At 40.6% G+C, this 8263-nt stretch overlaps 1 long non-coding RNA gene across 1 annotated transcript; it reads right to left on the minus strand.

Moving 5' to 3' along the window:
- Positions 1–4708: 4708 nt before the first annotated feature.
- LOC125305653 lies at positions 4709–6406 on the minus strand. The gene is made up of 3 exons (XR_007195452.1): positions 6256–6406; positions 4896–5090; positions 4709–4757 (listed from the first exon to the last, which is right to left on the minus strand). It is a non-coding gene; the product is annotated as an uncharacterized LOC125305653 (long non-coding RNA).
- Between the last annotated feature and the right edge of the window lie 1857 nt (positions 6407–8263).

Raw genomic sequence — 8263 nt, forward strand, 5'->3', positions numbered from 1 at the left:
AATTGAATTCTATTTGTGGTGGTAGGTTTGCAGAATTAACTTGAATGCAACAGTTAACAAATTTAGCCAGCATGGTTATGATGCTAATCAGCCAAGCAACAATTTAGTACAACCTGGAAAATCATTGTGTGGTGGTCATTGGTCAATGTTGATATTGTGGTGGGCCGCCACAAATAAGTCAATGTATGGGAAACACTGAAAAGGTATTGTCAGAATAAGCCCAACACATGGTGAAATTTTTACTGTTAAGATTCTGATACCATCTTAGCAACATCCTTAGCAAACACAATTTTGCATTGATGGTGTCCAGGATGTTGCTAGGAACGGTAACTAGGATGTTGCTAGGTATCAGAATCTTGGCAGAAATTTTCACCATGCAGAGAAGGTTGAAATGGGAGCAGAAATCAATGATTTTGATTTACGCCATGATGGGTTTTTAAGCATGCCTTGGAAGCTTCAAATGGGTGTGCTGGAATGTTGCAGTTGGCCATTGTGTTCAGAATGCTGGAGTTTGGGTAGAATGCCAGAGACAGTGTTGGCCACAACCTGTGGAGAAGAGAACAAATTAGTCATCCTTATAGGGGACCGGGGGTGTGTCTTTAAAGGCCTCCCCACCCGACTGTCATGTGGCACAACATGCAGGGCTTTACAAAATAGCACATAAAAAGGCAGCACAACTTGCCTTCTCCAAGAGAGGTCCTTTTATATCTGGGTCTGACTGACTTTGGGTTCCGTTTACAGAGACTGTGGCCAAGGCCAAGGTTCCAGAAGTTTGGACAGCAGAATTCTGCTGGCTGCAGGGTACAAGAGTTTCTGGCGGTGGTGTAAGGAAGTTGTCATTGAGTTCAGAATTTGGTTGCTGTATCCTCTTGTGCTCCTTGTACTTTCTAAAATAACATCATGAGGTCAAATACAGTCCATCTCAGCACAATGTTAGCCTGGGAACCAAACGTTCATTTTCTCGTATTTGAAAAAAATGCCCAGATCCGTTTATTGGGTGCCACGGATGTCTATCAAATGCATCTGTGCATAGCTCATCATCGTCTTGCTTTCCCCCCTGTTCTGTGATTGGTTCCCTATCTGAGGCAAACAATAGGGCGGTAGTTTCCAGGCTGCCTTAGCAGCGTGAATCAAATCGCGCGCAAGGCAGCATGGGAACACCCAGGCTAGCACAATGTGGCCATATCCATAACAATAAATTCAAACTGAATTAAATGTGTGTTGTGAATAAAGGAACACACCTTACACAAAGGGTACACTTACCTAAAGCCAAAGAAAGCCACCACAGCAATGGTAATCAATACCAGAGGGATAATGACAGACATGGCTATCACTGCGAAATAGAACAGAGTAGAACAGAAATGCAGAGGTGATTAAACATGTTGTAATGAACCAACATGGACATTGTTTATGATGTCATGCTATAATTGAAAGATAAAAATAATAAATATAATAAAAATAAAATAATTACTGGTAGGCTAGTCCTATAGCCTAAACGTTCAATAGGGCATGAATAGAGCTAATAGTGCATAATTACTGATAGCCTAATGAACAACTAACTTATATATAGAATGTAAGAAAATGTTTCTGTTGTATCCCAATATTTTCTATATTACAGCCTCTGCTCACACGCAGGCAATGAATGCATAGTACTTAATCTCTGTCGTTACACCACTGCAAAGATGAATGAAAGCAAATGTAAAGTTATTATAAGAGTAATACTCAGGTAGATGGTGTTCAGGTACGTACATAGGCCTACAGGGCAAGGGTGAATCTTGTCAAACTAATGCAATTAAAAAAAAAACGTTGACAACTTCAAATATCCATGATCATTGGGGCAGCCGTGGCCTACTGGGGGCCACTTCGGACCTGTAACCGGAGGGTTGCCGGTTCAAACCCCGACCAGTAGAAAGTGGCTGAAGTGCCCTTGAGCAAGGCACCTAACCCCTCACTGCTCCCCCGCGCTGTTGATGCAGGCAGCTCACTGCGCCGGGATTAGTGTGTGCTTCACCTCACTGTGTGTACACTGTGTGCTGTGTGTGTTTCACTAATTCACGGATTGGGATAAAAGCAGAGACCAAATTTCCCTCACGGGATCAAAAGAGTATATATACTTATACTTATGATCGACGCTACGACTTCCCTCGAGCTGTAGGCCTACTTCCAACCGCCTACTTCCAACCACCATCCATATCCTAATCAAAAATCTTATAATATAAAGACAATGCTCGTATAGACACAGAAGCGATTGAGGCGAATATGAGGCCTCCCCTAGGGCCTCGGCCATAGCTTTCAATAACAGATCGCATATTATGCACTAAAAGCTTATAAAACCTACTACTTTTGCAGCATATGTAGGCCTACATGAAAGGTTTAGGTACACATGACTTTTTCTTGCACATTAAAAGCTTGCACATAGGCTACACTTTCTTCCAAGTCAAGTGCAAATGAAAAGCTATAGCAGATAAACACATTGATCTCGTAGCCTACACATCCACATCAAATACAACTTTTTATGATTGACGTCCAATATTGGAGCTATACTCTTAAAGGAGAAATCCAGCAGAGTTTTTACATAGATCTCCGTTTCTCACGGTCACCGAATACTCTATGTTACGATAAAAAACAACAACTAAAAAACAATTCAGCAGAATAAGCGAAGCAGTGAACAGTCAGCAGCCTATAACTGTGCTGCGCAAATATCATCACAGATGAAGACTGACTGGTTGAATTAGCCTTTGAAGCATCCCCACCCAACCACTAGAACCAAAAATAAAAACATCTAAAAAAAAGCTTGAATCTCCTATTTTTCATTTCAAATCAAAAATAGAGACTTGAATAAAATAAAATTAAAAAATACCTAATTTAAAATGACATCTTAAGCTTTCCATGAACTGATATCATATACACGTGATCAATGAAAATGAACCACTACAGTAACAAAGAATAAACAGAACAAAATGAGAATGCCTTGGGCCAATATCATCACAGCTTACCAGATGACTGACTGGTTGAATTAGCCGTTGCAGCATCCCCACCATCAAAAGGAACCACTACAGTAACAAAGAACCCCCAAAAAAAAAAAAAAAACAAAACAAACATTAGAATGCATAGTAGCGGCACAATATAATGTCATCTTGCTTTCAAATTGGTTGTTGCCTGTTTTCACACCTTCCTTCTCACACTCAGAATTACAACTGAGTGCAAAGAGAATCCCCATTGTCTGATATCCTAAAATTATGCCAGGCGATAGTCTTTTAAGATAAGGATGCACACGTTTGCACTTATTCTTCAGAATCATTAAACACGTTTATTATAATGCTTTGTGGATAGGCTACGCATCAGACAATAGATAGGCCTACGCCTCATAGCAACAACGCTCATTTCCTAACTGTTAGTCTACGAATGATTATTTCAGGACTGATGAACTTGTTGACCATTTATGAGAAATACACTTCAACGATTAATTAACTGGCAGGCAACATGAGCGGCACAAAACGGGCACGTTATTAGCCTACCACGGAACAATACGGCATGATAGGCCTACACTTGCTCAGGGTTCCACAATTTTGCTACATATTAGATAGGCTAATGGCATTTTCCTTATTTAAGCGATTTATTTGCATTTCTAAAAAGTAGAACAAATAAAGTAAAACAAACAATATTCTCAGTGTAGGCCTATCGATCGTATGGGATTTTGCCATATTAGCCTATTTTGAACGAACAGTCTTTTGTTGACCTCTGGTATTAGCGTTGTTCAGCAGCCCCAAAGCATACTTCGCCGATGAAGGACGAACAAATAGAAAATAATTTCGTTTGCAACCACTATTTGTTTAATTTTGGAGGCTTGACAAACGGACTAAAGTGACTATGTTGTTAGAACAACTATTGTGCGATTTAATAGCGCAGACAGCGCTTGGTGTCAAAAAGGACCCGGGCTATGATGACTAGGCTAATGGAGGAATACTTTTGACTTGGTAATCAGAAGCATGGCTTTATTTATTATTTCCTGTGTAGACATATTTGGATTGGTTTATGTCATCCGAACGACGAATCCTGATCATACAAAATTATGACCATGGCCATCCTGCCTATGCACCATTATACTTTATCACATTGCACTTTTCAGTTTTAGCACTTCTGGTTAGACGCAAACTGCATTTCGTTGGCTTTGTGCTTGTACTCTGCACAATGACAAATAAAGTTGAATCTAAAAAAAAAATGGTTTCACCAAGTGTCAAATCTTTGACATTATTCGTCAGTTCCTTCCACTCAGCTCTTACCACTTATGTTATCAGTCAGCTCTAATCTGCTAGACTTGAATAAAATAAAATGACATAAAAATATGAAATGGGCTGATTTGAAAACGTATTAACTTATTAACTAATTTAATCGTACACTCTCCATGAACTTATATCATACACGTGTTACAGCAAATGGGGTTGAACCTCACTCACCATATGATGCAGAATATTCGATCTGAAAAAATGATAATAAATAAAACAGATCAATGAATCCGTTCCAATAAAACATTTGTATTGTAGTGTACACTGCTTTCTGATGCTAAAGACATTGTTACATTGTAGTCTGAGTCTATCACTGCGAGAATAACCTACCCGCTCACTGCCGCATGTCAACTTCCACGTTAAATTCTGTGGGCTGCTCACAATCAAGCAGTTATGCGTAACTGCAGTGGCAGTGCTGTTCACGTCTATCCATCTTTCTGGGTACATCGCGATAGCTTCGGGTTTGTTCCCCTTGAAAAAAATCAAGTGACATGAGGTGTGTATGTGCGTGTGTGTGCACGCGCATTGTCGTGCAAGATCGCGGTTCATTGGTGTTCAGTTTTATGTGCATCATGTCATTTTGCTTCACTCTCAAGGTCTCGCACCTACCTTCACCCTAAACCAATTCTGTTCGCAGTCAGGGCTGTTTAGATGGTGTTGTGGCACGTTGCTCACACAGCACTTGGTTGTCCCATTGGATGTAATTTCATCACAAATAAGGCCTGTCTGGTCTGACCTTATGGACTGTAGAGATACACAGAGGAAAACAACTGTCCATGTCCAGTAACGTAGTCTGGTGAATGTCTGGAAATACAAAACACTTCACTTAAGTCATAGAATATGTACACACACACACACACACAGAATATCAAACTCATTAGGCTACGTAGAAGTCTGGCAGTCTGTTAAAGGTTAATTGGCCCGTGAACTTGAACTCAATGAATGCTATGAGTTGCAAGACATTCGTTCGATAGAAACACTGTTTTTAGTCAGTTTTTAGACAGTTGAGTCAGGCTCACGCCAGTGACGTTGGAAATGGGATTTCGTAGGCCTATAGACTGACCCATGGCTATACTGGACATGCAACTGTGTTCTGTTCCCAGAGATCTGCAGGGTTAGGGCCTCCTCGACGAGGAGATGGCTGGTCCGCGGATAATTTGCGGTAGCCTACAATGGTATCATGGAACCGCGGACCGAAAGAAAAGGAAAGTAAACATTTTCCAGATAAGATAAGATAAGATACTTAATGTTCGTTTACATGGGAATTTATCTTCCATTACAGCTCATCAAAGAAAGACAGCGCAAAAAGACATTAAAAACAATAACATTTAAGATCATGAAATCATTCACGCCACATGTACACACAGATTAATGCCCGTTAGACTAGAAGTGAGGGATCTACTTTACCCTCCTCTGTTGACTGAGAAATGACACAGAGATCGCGCTGCTCGCGTCGCTTTCAGTCAGGACAGTCTGATTGAAAACGATGTAATTAAACGGGTTTTATCGCTCGCATCACGTCCGGTTAGGACACAGTGTAAGTCACGACTTGTACGAGTTGTAACGGAGGTAGCCTAAATATCGTAGTAAATAGCCTATGGTGATGACACATCTTTTGAAACATTTATTTCACTCTCGCTGTAGTGAACGCAGAACATGGCTCTTGCGTAAATAGACGGTGGATGATCTGCATCTCTGTTCACCAAAAGCTATCGTTTTGCTAACCCATTTGCACAATAAAGGCAGTGCAGGAAGGCAATGTTCACGTCACGCAAGTCAGACAGACGACGAGCGCTGCTTTCTCTGTTGGTAGCCAAATCTATTCCTCAGAAAACTCGGCTCGGGAAAGAGCATGTCATGGGACCTTTAAAATGGTGTGTTTAGAACTCATAATTTCAGAAAACACTTTAACGTCCCTGGCTCACGGTAGGGTTTTACAACTAACAGATAAATATAAGACATACTGTACCTTTGACGAGTCCAAAGTCATTGCGATTATTCTTGGCGTGTAGTGAGAGAGAGAGAGAGAGAGAGAGAGGCAGGGGCGTCACTAGACCTTATTCACTGGGGCACGTGCCTTAGTAAAAGTCTCCAGTGCCCCAGTACAATTCTAGCGCTGCTCTCGCTGGAAATGGCATTAAATGAGCGCATCTCCGTGCCTGCTTTAGTCATGACTCGAGCCTGTCACTTACCAGCCAATAAAAAAACAAGGAAAAAAGAAAGGGGCCATAATAGCCAATCAGGAAATAGCCCCTGTGTAGCTGGGTAAGATTGAACGCAACAACCAATGAAATCGTTCACATGATTCTTCCGAATATTTCGTCATATCACTTTGAGCACAGAGTAAGTCGTCCCCTGTTTTAATGTTACAACAAATTCACAACTTGTTTGACAGAAAAAAAATAAAAGTTGATCGCTGTTAGAGAATGTTGCCCACACAATTAGCATCTGTTTTTCAATGCTTAGCGTCGTAGCCTAAATTTAGCAACAGTTTACCAGCTTGTGCTCTCTCTCTCACACACACACTCACCATGTGTAGGCTGCATGCACACATGCGGACAATTAATAATGATTTATACGTATACTGGAGAGAGTCCTGTAAAAGTAGCCTATACTGTTTCTGAAGCTGTCCTACTGTAAAACTAAACATAGCCTTCTGATAAACTATTCAGAGATGGACATCAGACAATTCTTCCTGAACAGAGGCAGAGGGAAAGAAACAGTGAGGAGAGATGAGGAGGAGGAGGGAGGTATCATAATTGCCCACATTAAAGGTAACATTTATGCTGGTAGCCAGTAATTTGATCAATGGTTTAATGGCAAACTTAAATAAGTTTGCTGCATTTGTAAATGTAGCCTATAATAATCTACACAGAATCAGACTCTTAGGCTATTAGGCTACATTTGCACCAAATTATCACCAAAAGTCAGTATGAAGGCTTTAGTAGGCTATTTAAGCTACAAAGAACTGCAGTATTGCCAGGAAGGACCCTTGCCTGGGAGGGAAGTATATCTCAATTTTGACTAAAAATAAGCTTCCCTTGTGTAGGAAAGCCTATTAAATTCATGCAGTGAGTATACATTAGGCCAGGGGTGTCAAACTCAAATTCACAGGGGGCCAAAATTAAGAACTGGGAGTATGTCGCGGGCCAAGCTCAACATTTATTGAATAACCGATGTTTTATTGAATTAAAACTGTATACACACAATAAAAAAAATAGAATGCAGGCATTTCTGAATATAGCCTAATAGAAAAACATATATTGAATATCTGAATAGAACAAATATATTGGACTATTTTTTGCAGGTGAACTATAAAAAGTGTAAATAACATTTAACAATTATCAAAATTGTAATTGTAACTATTAACAGTTAACAAACTCTCCCTCTGAGAATGGCCGTGCGCGATATCCTGTGCAACAGTAAAACTCACTTTTACAGCAGCATTACTTTGTGACTTGGCTTGTCTGCCTTGAAAGCAGTTCTCCCACTTTCTGTAGCTTAAGCTTCGCATCCAGATCTTTGTATTTGTCTTCATGTTTAGTTTCGTAGTGCCGTTTTATGTTGTACTCTTTAGTGACAGCTACGGTGAATCCACATACCAAGCAAACGGATTTGTCCTTGAATAATATGAACATATAATCGTTTTCCCACCTATCTTGAAAGTCCGATTATCAATCTTTCGCTTCGCCATTTTCGTTGATAGTTTGTCTGGTTGCATGGATACGTGTTTTGTTTATGAACAGAAAAGGCGGCATTCACGATGCAACGCATTTTGGGATTTGAAGTGTTATCGGTGTATGATACACTATATGTACAGTATGTAGCAACTTGATGGGCTGCGTTGCCCTGGGCTGCGCTCATGCGCTGAATAGAATAGCGTGATAGGCCAGCTCTAACGTGGATGCGCTGAAGAGAATACTGTCGGTCCAGCTCAGATATGGATGCGCTGTATAAACTACGTGGCAGGCCACTTC

This window comes from Alosa alosa, chromosome 13, assembly GCF_017589495.1.
Source record: "Alosa alosa isolate M-15738 ecotype Scorff River chromosome 13, AALO_Geno_1.1, whole genome shotgun sequence".
NCBI lineage: Eukaryota > Metazoa > Chordata > Actinopteri > Clupeiformes > Clupeidae > Alosa > Alosa alosa.